The following is a 12,582-nucleotide window of genomic DNA, read 5'->3' on the forward strand; positions in this document are numbered from 1 at the left end:
CCCAGGGACCACATTTTGAGAACCACCTTTCAAAACTCTGCAGTATGCGGTTGTGTGTGTTGTGAATGAGGCGGGCCCAGAGAACCAAAGGAGGGCAAAGGGACTCTGCCCTAAATTAGTCAAAGGTAACAATAGCAGCTAGAATTGATTGACCCAAGAAAAAATTACAAGAACTTTACCTGCATTTGCTCATTTAATCCTTTCAGTAAGGTACATGGGTGCTACTTAGTGTTCCTCTTTTACAGGGGTGTCCAGAGAAGGTAACTACTTTGCCCATGTCCTAAACTGGTAAGTAACAGATTAAGAATTCAGGTCTAGGAAGTCTGATTCCAGAGCCCACACCTCTACCCTTTCTGCATGTAGAGAGGAGTAAAGGGTTGTCGGTGAAGCCTTCCTGGGGGCCCTGGCCTCTGAGTGTAGATAGAAGGATGAGTGGACATAAAGATCATTATTTGTGTGTGGTGGGGGTAGGGGAGGAAGTATGAGGGCTTCCAGAAGAGCCCACCCTCCCCATACATCTGCTATAAGCAAGTCTGATGATCAGGAGTCCGGAACATGAGTATGACTATGGGATACTGAGAAGGGTTCTAGAACCCTGAGGTTAGAGTTCTGGATCAGTTAGTAGGTAACAGAAAGTGAATGAGTGATTTACCTTACTTTCCACGGGTAGCAGGAAGTTTGGAGATAGTCCCTCTAGCGTTAGTCCAGCTGCTGAAGGGCATCACCAGGGGACTGGGCTGCTTCGCTCTTCCAGCTTCCACATCTCTAGCACGTCCACATAGCTTCAAAGTGACCCCAGAATCTCCAATAGTGTTCCAACAATTTGGGCAGGAAGAAAGAAAAGGAAAAAAAAAAGAAATTAAGTAAGAAAAAAAAGGCAGTGTCTAACTCAGAGAGCAAATTTTTTACCACAGATGGTCAGCAGACTTGCACTTAGATCTCATCAGCTCGGATTTTAAACTGGCCACCTTAGCCTTAAGGATAATGGGGTCTCCTAAACCAGGGCTCTGATAGTAAGGAACAAGGAGAGAGTGGTACTGATTAGCAGTGCCTGCTGTCCCAAACAAATATTATCCCCAAACTATTTTTTTATCCTATATTTTACTTTAAAGAATGGAGGGGAAACATTATGTATCTGTAAATAGCCTTTTAGAAAGGGTACAATTACATAGTTATACAACCCCCTGGAGGGCTCCTTTCTTCTAAAATCTCTTTAAAAACTCTTCAAGGTTAAGGACATTTTTATCTTAATTTAGTAACTCGCAGTCGATTATCTTGGAATGACATCCTCTCTCTGCAGATGTTCTGTCAGGCTTTAGAAAATTCTAGAAGTGGACAGAGAAGTGTTATGGTACATGTATTTGCAATATGCACGTCTTTGAAATGAAATCCATTTAGGGACCAAAAGGCATTTCATGTCTTTGCTATACATTTTCACATATTTGCCTTTCCAGAATTCCTTTGAGCAAATCTGTTAGATGTAACCCATCCGTTTCTCCCACCTGAATTCTTTATTACTAAACATTCTTCAGTATGCTCTCACTCCCCTCTGTCAAAGGCGTTTCTCTGGGTCCTCACCCTTCTCATCTCATATGTGAATGCGTATCTTAAACTGAAGCAACAGTCTGCTATGACTTCTCCATCACTTGAAGAACCCGTCTTTGTGGGAAAAAAAGTAGACTTACTAACTTAGAAGGTAAAATGTGCGCAATGTTTCTGAGAATTAAAAACTAGGATAAAAACATAAGCAATGGAAAAAACTTCCAGTGGATCCTTTTCAAAGACTTTATTTTACAGAGAAGGCAACTGAGGTTTAAAGAAAAAATGCGTTAAACACTAAATAATAAACCTTAAACCTCAGTGGAGCAACACATGGACAGTTCATTTCTCACTCACTCAGGAGTGTAGTATGGGCTTTGGTGGTCTGAGGGTCAGTTTTCTGCTCAGTTATTCAGGGACCCACCACCTTCATCAAGTGGCTCTACGTTTGTCCTAAAAAGGAAAGGAGAGAGGAAGCTGCAAGCTACAATTATCAACTCGTTATCCTTCAGACATAAACTCTTCAGGTCACCTCTGGTCACGTTCTTTGGGATAGAACCATACCCAGATGCAAGCGGAGATGGAGAATGTTGTTCCTATCGTGGTCCTAGTGATGCCTCTACAGGCTGGAGGAGCTAATTAAAGTGTAGTCAACAGCTCGTTGTTTCTGCCACAATGAGTGATTAGCCTAAGACTGTGGATTAATTATGTGTGTGTGTCACATATACATATAATACACACAAACATATATATGTGTGTGTATATATACATTTTTTAGCATGAGTTGACACATGGGGCTTCTGCCGTATCAAAAGAGTACAAACTGCCTCTTGTTGCTTTTTCTTAATTGAAGTTGACTACTACTATCTATTTCCCTTCATTTTGCTACCTCCCCCCCGCCTTTCAGTATTATATGAAAATTCTGAAAGAAAGAATTTCAAAGTTTCCAGTGCTTTTAAAGGTAATAGAATACTCAGACCTTAACAATTTTCCTGTGTGAAACTTTTGCCAGACTAAAATAGTTAACTTATGAAAAGTAAATTTAGATTGATACAAAAGAGAAAATAAGCTGATTTTTTTTTTTACACAAATGCCCTGAGTCAGGGTGGAAAATAAATGGAAAAGTGGAGGAATTTAGATCCTTTTGTTGTAAATTTAAATATTTTTAATTGTAAAAATAATACAGGCTCATTGCAGAAACTCCAAAATTGAAAGGATTTAAAGAAAAAAGGAAGAATAACTCAAAATCCCATTTCTGATAAATCATCTCTGTAACATTTTTGAGGGTATCTTTGGAAACTTTTTTGTGACGGGGTGCATATAAATACAATGCAAGTGTAAAATACCTTTAATTATTATATCAAACTACAAAACAGTTCTATAACATTTTTATTTAGTAATATAAGTATGATTACTCATCACCTAATAAAAATCTGCAGCATCATTTTTAATGGTTGAACAGCATTCTATTATTTATTTAACCAGTCCCTACTGTTCAACATTTAGATTATTCCTGTTTTGCTTTGCTAAACAATGAGACAAGCATCCTTGTTCATATGTCTTTGAGCATTTGTTTATTTCCTTAGAATGGACTTCTAGAACTTGAATGGCTGGTTGTCAGTTCTGGTACATACTGACATATTGTCTTCCAGAAAGGTTACCGTGCTTTTTATTTCTACCAAGAATTTAACATCCAGTGTGGTTTCTTACACACACTCATCAGTACCAGTATTATCAATATCAATACCGGTATTATCAAGTTTTTTAAAACTTTGTCATTCTAGTCAGTAAAATATGACACCTGAATTATTTTATTTGTATTTCTTTGATTAATAATAGCAAGGTTGAACATATTTTCATATCTTTATTGGCTGTTAATACTTTTTAGTTTGTGACTTTATGACATCCATTTTTCATCGATGTATAACAGCCTTTTATATATCAATGTGTTTATTTTGTTTGTTGTAAATGCAATTTTTTTCTCTTCACTTATTAATTTTTATTTTGTGTGTGTTGAACTTCTTTAATACTGTCAAGTCTATTCAAAAACCCTTTAATGAACACAACAAATGTGGAAAATCAGTCATTCTCCTGCATTTTGTAATCAATTTATTTCCTTTTGGGCAGTACAGAAATGTAAGTTCTTATTTCATCTTATGGTTGGAAAGAATCTATTCCCTCGGAAAGGGATTATAGTCTCCATGATGCAGTAATGGGAGATTTTATAGGGTAGGCAGGGTCTACAGAAGAAAAAACCCTAAATCACACTCCATTGGTGGTTGCCTTATTTATAAAAATGGCATTTGAGGTTGTGTGACTGCCATCAGGTAAGCAAAATTAATTTTTAGCATGAAGTACTCCTATCAGCAAGAACAGCCTAGGATAGGCTAGCAGTAAGAAGTGAGGGGTTATGGGATTGGGGCATAGCCTCTGTTTCCTCCAATGCAGCTGGAAATTTAAGCTCTGGGGCTCCTGCTTGATCCAATCAGCCCAGGTAGTATGTGTTGCCAGGTAGGGTGAATAGACTCAGAAGTACAAGAGCTCATCCTTGGTCCCCTCTGGAAATGAGCAGAGAATACTGTGTCAAGCAGAGGTGATCAGTCCATGGTCTGGAGACTTGGATCTCCTCACATAGTCCTTAAAGTCAGGGTGAGACAAAATGCCAATACAAATTATATTGATGACAGTATCAATGAGGTGACATTGAGTCCTTTGACCCAACGTGTGTCTGCAGTGTGCCATCCATTAGTAAATGGGCAAAGCCATTTGACAGATCTATCTGATACAATGAATGAATCTGACACTCATATTTTGAAAAACTGAAACAGTATCCATTTGTCAAGAACAGTGGCTACTTGTTCTGCTTTATTCCCCCTGGTAGAACTAGGTAACATTGCAGGCAGTAAGACGTTCCGGCATTTCACCCTGGAGTAGCCCCAAAACTGAAGAAGCTGTCTTATCGGTAGTTAGCTCCTTGTCACCAAGAATGTTAAAGTAGATTTGTATGATTAGCAAATTAAAGAGACTGTAGTGCCTACCACTACTGTATTCACTAAGGCACCCAAGTTATTCTAAAGAAATCCTAATAATGCATTAGGACCGTTTTGAATATTTTTATTTGATTAGCCGTAATCTTCTAGTTATAACATCCATCACCATTTTGACCACTGAAACTTGGCCTTCTTTTCTTACAGCCTAGCCCTGTGGTCTTGGGCTAATCACTAACCTGCTTAGATACAATCTTCTTCTCTATGAAATAGAAACAATATTATATACTTTGAAGGACTGCAGGAAGATGAGCTGTAATGTTTATCAAGTGCCTAGTAAGTAGCCTGGCCCATAATAAATACTTGGCTAATTGTAGATGTTAGTTTCATTTTTAGTTTTATTTCCAAACATTGCTCTTTACTTTTGGAACTCTAAAATTTGTTTTGAGAGTGGAGGACTTGTTGTTTGGATTCCTCCAACACTCTCTGTATATTCTGTACTTCTAGCCCTACATCATTTATATTAATGGAATAAATGATCTTTGGTCTGGTGAGTCCAAGGTGACGAGGAGCTAAGTGGAGGTTCAGTATACACCTGGAAGTATGGATTTTCATGCCCAGTGCAAATGTGGGAAAGGCATTATTCCCACATTATAAAGGGGGTAAAGACCTCCAACTTGAGGAGACTCTGGGTTGAGAGATGAGAGATTTACAGGTACTGTGTTTATCCTACAGGGTACCACAGGGGCTTTTATGTTCTGTAGCAAGAATTTGCACCTTATACCCTTGTAGTTAGATGTAAAGCATACCACATAACTAATATCTAGTAAGCATTAGAGTTAGAATAAATACCATTTATTTAACGTTTCCTTTGTGTTAAGCATTTTACAGTTACAACATATGGATGGATACTATATTGTAATGGTTAAGAGTGTAGTTTTTTGAGCTGGATAATCCTGGATTGGAGTCTCATCTTTATTACCTCTTTTTTTTCTGTTTTATTGAGGTATAATTGACAAAATTGTAAGATAGTCAAAGAGTATATCATGATGATTTGATATACATATCTGTTGTAAAAGGATCCTTCCCATCACGTTAATTAATACATCTAACAGCTCATGACACCTTTTTCCTTTTTTTCTTTTTTTGGTGAGAACACTTAAGTTCTATTCTCTCAGAAAATGTTAGTTATACAATACAGTATTATTGACTGTAGTAACTATGTTGTACAGTAGATCCTCAGACCTTATTCATCCTGCAGCCAAAAGTTTGTACCCTTTTACCAGTCTTCCCCCCTTTTCCCCACCCACACCCCAGCCCCTGGCAACCAGTTTTCTACTCTGTTTCTATGAGTGTGGCTTTTTTTCTTTTTAGATTCCCTATATAAATGATATCATTCGTATTTATCCTGTCTGGTTTATTTCATCAGCATAATGCACTCCTGTTTCATCTATATTGTCACAAATGAAAGGATCTCCTTCATTTTTTTTAAGGCTGAATAATATTCCATTACCTCTTAAATGAGTGACTTTTGGTACATTGTTTACACTTTCTAAGCCTCAGGGTTTCTTTTCTTCTGTTAAATATATATATATATATATATATATATATATATATATATATATATATACACTAAGGTTATTTTCTGATATGTGGAATGTTTGTTGAATCAACAAATAATTAGTTGAGATCATAAATGTGACACTTAGCACTGTATTAACATTTATTAATACTCTCCCTGTTAATTTCTACAATAAATTGTATAATAAGTAACAATAATAATAGTACTACTAGTAGTTTTAGAAAATGCATAGGATGTGCCAGGCATCATATACTGTACTACCCTCCTTCATGTGTACCACAGGTTACATGTGGATATCATCTTCCACGTTGTTTCCTTTAAAGAAAATTGAAGCTCAGCAAGATTGAGTAGCTTGCTCCAGATGTGAACTCAGGTCTGAATCACTCCACATATAGGTTCTTAATGACTCCATGTCTTTAATTCCACATCTGCATTTGTTTGTTGTTGTTGTTTTTAACTTTCCAAGCATCTGATCTGAAATTCCTTTCTCTTTGGGGAATTTTCCACTTTGTGGGTCTTGGTGAGAAACAGAGCCTTCCTCTCCTTATAAAAGCTGAACATGTCAGATACACTGTTTACTCACATGCTCAGTCTCCCTTACAGATGGAAAACAGTCGGGTGACCTCAGGTTGGCCAACTGCACCCCTCTCTTGGATTTTGAATTACAAATAAATGATGTAAAGAAGCAAGGCCAGCAGTGCTGGGTCAACCTCCTGTTTCCTGTTCCTGCTTGGTAGCAAGGCCAGCTAGGACTTATAACATCACTTTGGCCTGATCCTATAATTGCAATAGCATAGCCTTGGCTTTCGGTTGTTTAGTCTGCTTCTAGTTACTGAGACCTAACCATAAACTTCCAAAAGTTTCCTTTTCTGCTCAAATTAGCCGTATCTGGTTCCTGATGATTACAAATAAGACCTTTCCTGATATACAATGGTGACCTACTTATCCAGGCAGATGTAACATCGTCCTGGCAGCGACAGAGGGCAGGCAAGTTCCTTGAACAGCTGAACAAGAAGAAAAAGACCTAAGAAGCAAGAATTGAAGCCAGTTCTGCTTGTGTTATAATTCTACCCGCAGCTGCCTCTGTTTCACAGACCACATGCTAAGGACCATGTCCCTTCCCTTGTAACAGACGAGCAAAGTAGACCCAGGCCTTCCAACCCAGAGACCAGCTGAGCTGTACCGTGGACAATCTAGGATGTGAAAGACTTCACTCAATGTCTTTGTCACTTGACACATTGTTCCTCTCTTTGGGAAGTAGCTTCTTTGTGTGACAAGAATATGCTAAACCAACACTTAAGTGGACAGAGGTGAAAGATGCCAAAATTAGCTACAGAAAAAAAGGCGTAAAGACTTGTATTTTCTGTTATTTGAAGGTGTTAAGACCCCACATAGAACATGAGTCCTTTAAAGGAAAGTTGTGAATGGCCCAGGGAATGTTGAATTTCCATGTGGCAATATGTTCTTGATCAGTCATGATGATGATGATGATGGTAGCATCAGTAGCATTTATCAGTGTTTCCTAGGTGAGAGGCACTTTATCCTAATGACCTTTTATCCCCATGACGACCCTGTGAAGTAGGAAATACTGTTTCAGCATCTCCAGGGTTTTTCTTTTTCTTTTTTTTTTCATCAGGAATTTACCCTAGATCACAGTTGGGTGGTAGAACGACCAGAACTGGACACTAGCCTTTCCTGAATTCCCAGCGTGTGATCTTAGCAGTTGTATTGCCTGATGCAGAGCCATGTAAATGTTGCCAAAGCAATGAAACGTGTACCTGTTTCTAACAGATTCTACCTCAGAAGCTCTGGGGTTAAGTGCAGAGCAGTTGAGTGTGATTGTCTTTACAGACAGTAGATAACTTAAGAGAAGTTGTTTAAAAGTATATTTGCATATTGCACTACACTGTCATATCTGTGATTGGTTAGCTATTGAGTAACTAACACAAATCCCAATCCCATCTCTAATCTCATTCATCTCTTGTATGATATTTGACCTAATTGAGGCAGTTGTTTTTTGTTCTTTCCCACAAACACACATCGAACATCCAAAACATGCTTACCATTTGTGAGCATATTCTCTTAGTTATTTAGGAGTTGAGTAAGAGTGAGAGAGAAGGGCTTCCCTGGTGGCGCAGTGGTTGAGTGCTCTGCCTGCCGATGCAGGGGACGCGGGTTCGTGCCCCGGTCCGGGAAGACCCCACATGCCACAGAGCGGCTGGGCCCGTGAGCCATGGCCACTGAGCTAGCGCGTCCGGAGCCTGTGCTCCGCAACGGGAGAGGCCACAACAGTGAGAGGCCCGCGGACCGCAAAAAAAAAAAAAAAAGAGTGAGAGAGAAAAAGACACATAAATATGAAATACGGTCATCATTTTTTTAATATCCTTTATGTTGTTAATCCCTCTTAGCATTTACTGCCATTCACTCATTTGTATTATTTGGGGTATAGCAGTTTATTCACACAGCATTTTTACATATGGCTTATCATTTGTATTCTATTTTAATAACACTAATAATTATAGACTATTGACAAACTCATCAGACCCTACATATTCATTTCAAAATCATGAAAATAAGGTGGAAAATGAGGTGTAAAGTGGAAAACCTATGTGTATGTTTTCATTGGTGGAATGAGGAGCTACCTGAATACCACTCCTTTAGCTTTTCCTTCAAATGGTGCACTTTTTCCTCCATGCATAGGAGTCCCTTCCATTAGGTCAACAGTAGTCTTGAGGGCAAACCTCAGAAGTAGAAACAGGAGAACTTTTCAATTATGGTAAAATCAAACATATTTTTCTTCAGTAGTGAAAAAAAAATTCTTCGTGAGAAGTTCAACCACCGTGAGTTCCATGGTGAAAAACTTTCCACTTATAGATGCAACTTCCCCCAGAACTCTGAGAAATGTCGGTAGTAGAGAGGGGTGTTGCATACACCTGTTTCATTTCCCTCTGACTTTTCCTTCTCCTTTCTCTATTGACATTAAAATCTATAGTGAAAGCACATAGTAAGCAGTCTAGGACAATTGATATGACATTTGATCTAAATCTCCAAAGTCTATTTTAGATGGGGATGCTGTGAGAGTCACAGGAGGGGAAAAAATCTAGAATTATTCTTATGTGATCAAATGTACTAAAATAACAAAAGCAAATCTTATTTCTAGCTAATAAAATCACATTCCTTATATGATGTCATATTATGGCAGAAAAGAAATATATGCGTCTATGTTCTTCTATATTAAAACTGCTAAGGAGTGGGGACCAATGAACTAAATCAATTGTTTTGGGTTCAAGTTGTAGTTTTTAGTAGCCATCCTTCTTAGCAAGTTTTCAGAAGCAAATGTAGTTCGTTTACTATCACCACTAAATGTGCAATTGTGTAGATTTGTGGAAAAAAGTATTATCAAATATATATACTTCAAAATGATTTGTGTAAATTTATCTATTCATATTATTATTCTCCCCAAGTAAATCAAAATCTACTATATACTGTGGTTTTCTTCTATGGCTTAAAAGGGGAATGTATGTTGAAACTTATTCAAATATTTATTAGGTGTCTGCTAAGTGCCAGGCACTCTACTAGGCAGTAGAGATGTTGTATTAGAGGTGGAAAATGTCCTTGACCTCCAGAACTGATACTCTTGTAAGAAAAATACTGGGTCAAACTAAGTCAACAGTTTCTTTGCTACAGAGCTTTTTACGAGTCTTGTGAATTATGAGTCTCTGATAAGGAGATGTAGTGGACAACAGATCCCAAATTTATTTGAAATCTTTTCCTTCATGGACTGTCTCATAGGATTTATGATCCACTGAACACACCTTGAGAGACACTAGTATTCTGCAGTGGTTAGTTAATTGTTTTCTATTAAACAACTATATACTGAATCCATGATATTATTATCTGGATTTTTTGGAGGATACAATGATGTACATGGCCACTGTGATGATAAGGGGGTCCAGTTTAGTTAAGAAGAGAAACCACAGGAGTTATAACTTAATGTAACAAAGAAATACACACACATATACATATATTTATATGTAAATTACTATTTATATAGTATACAATGTCTTCTGAAGAAGATAGAGTTGTTTGTAACTTGGGATCTCACAGGAGGTTTCACAGAGAAGGTAGACCCTGAGCTGGGCAGAATTTCAGTAAGTTAATGTGGTTCTGACCGTACGATAAAATTGGGTATTTGCACTGGTCAATCTGACCTTGATGGAACAGCATTCCATTTGCAGGGAATAGTGTGATCAAACATGCAGTGGTGGAGATTGCCAGCTTGTAATATTCCAGTACCTGGAAAGTGTTGGAACATCTGCTTTCTCCACGGTCTAGAAAAGTGAATCTCGAGTGAAATGCAAGTATAATGGAGGCCAGTGCTCTTTGCTTTGTACACTGCTTTGATTCTACAACATGCAACGATGTAGTGATCTGTTTCAGATTGTCATTATTCGAGAGGGTTCTTAGTAACAGGAGTGGAAAAGGAAGACCTCTCTTCCTGTGTTTCTGCCCTATGCTCTTAAGCCAGAAAAGGTACCAACATCACTGACCTGACCTTGTCTCAGGTATCTATCAGGATCTACTAGAATCATTCTAGTGAAAGGTAACTAGACGTCCAAAGGACTTAAAAGATACACTATAACCTTTGTATACTTTATATACCTGGTGAAACAAAAATGTCACCTGAGTGGTCCCCTTCCCTAGAAATACCAGTATGTTTTTCCAGTGCATGGCAGAACTTTGCAGGTAAAACTGGGATAAAGGTGAAGAACAGTCTTAAAATTCTAGTCCTTGAACAGCACCTAACACACAACAGGTTTTCAATAATCTTAGCAACAGTATTCACAAATAATGACCATCAGCGTAACTGCTCTTTTGTGCCAAAATACATTACCATATTACTTTTTTTTCCTTCAGCTTTACAACTTGGGTTCTATTATTGTTTCCATTTTACAGATTAGGAAAGTGAGGCTCAGAGATGCTAAGTCACTTGGGCAAGGTCACAGAGCTTGTAAGAGATAAACCTGCACCCTTACTGTTGGATCCTACAAAGCAGACCATAATTTAAGTCCTTCAAAATATACCTCAGAACATTTGAGTAAATTAATGAATAAATCCTCCTGGTCAGACTGACCAGATCATTATATTAGGTTCAGCTCTAAGTGGAGGAAAGTCATAATCATAGTTGGACAGTTAATACAGTAATTTACTTGCTTTGAATTTTCTAAATGATGTTTAGCTGGTAGTTTCATGATGATGACCATCGAATAAAAACAGGCATATTTTGGTGTTTGGAATAAGATCTCATATTGAGTAAAACACATATTGATTCCTAGACCTATATGATGTGAGTAACAGATGACATTGAGATGTCATCTAGAAGTACTCCTGTGCAGTTCATCATGTCAACCCAGCTAATAATTTTAGAATGTTTAGAGTGAATAATATAGGCAGCCATAAAGCATATTTCTAATCAATGCAAATAATATTTTTCCTATGCTAAACCCAGAGTTAAGTTATAACACGCATCATAAGATTAATGGGCCATTTTTTCTTCATCACTTTGCTAAATGACTTAGTCTGGAAACCATTCAGAAGGTTGCGAATTGGAGCTGAGCAGTAGTAGTGAGACTGTGCCTCTGATGATGAAACTATTTCCACCCCGACCCCTACCGCTCCCTTCTTGAGAAAGAAGGCAACATTTCTCCTAGAAAAAGTCACAGGTTCATAAGCTGCCTTGTATAATACGTTTGGAGGAATAGTGTGTCTTTTAAGCAGAGCCTATCTCGGCATATAAAACAATTTTTACCTACCATTTAATGAAATTAACACTCACTTTGAGGCTAGGTCTTTTGCCATTTGACTCCTGGATCACGTCTATGGATATATTTTTTTCTTGAGACGAAGTGTGAACCCAATATAGTATCCATCATTCAGTCTATCTAGCTGATGTACATCATCTGAAGCACAAGCTCCCTGAGGCCAGGCACTTTATCTGCTCTATCAGTGTAGCCCTGATGCCTAGTGTCTAGCTTTTGGAGATTCTTAATAAACATTTGTACTGAGTAAGGTATGTATATGGTGAGCAAAAGTTGGCTTCCCATTTTACAGTCAAGAGTATCCCACTCATGTTCTGTGAACACTGGATAGCAGAATCTTACTATGTTACTTTTCTGTTCCCTTTGCAAGTTTCCTGAAAGGGCATTCCTGTCCTTAGAATGTCCATCTCCTCCCATCTTCCTGGAGAATAACTCTTCTTTCTTAAATACTTAGCCCCATTATTGACTCTTTAAGATTGAATTTATTACCTCCTTACAAACAGGAAAATGCGGTGCTTTTTTTTTCGACATTTGTCACCAGAAAATTATTCTAACACCTGAAATTCTGGACCTAAAATGCCTGGACTAGTGGTTCTCAAAGTCTGGTAACCCAGACCAGCACATCAGCTGCACGTAGGAATTTTTAGAAGTGAAA

General features: G+C 37.9%; 1 long non-coding RNA gene across 1 annotated transcript; it reads left to right on the plus strand.

Moving 5' to 3' along the window:
* The first annotated feature begins 71 nt into the window (after positions 1–71).
* Positions 72–7,365, plus strand: LOC113616858 (uncharacterized). Its single transcript, XR_003431424.1, has 2 exons — positions 72–288; positions 6,712–7,365. It is a non-coding gene; the product is annotated as an uncharacterized LOC113616858 (long non-coding RNA).
* The last annotated feature ends 5,217 nt before the right edge of the window (positions 7,366–12,582 follow it).

The sequence above is a fragment of the Aethalodelphis obliquidens genome, unplaced genomic scaffold (assembly GCF_003676395.1).
Source record: "Aethalodelphis obliquidens isolate GAN/ISIS:26980383/991018 unplaced genomic scaffold, ASM367639v1 scaffold656, whole genome shotgun sequence".
Lineage (NCBI taxonomy): Eukaryota > Metazoa > Chordata > Mammalia > Artiodactyla > Delphinidae > Aethalodelphis > Aethalodelphis obliquidens.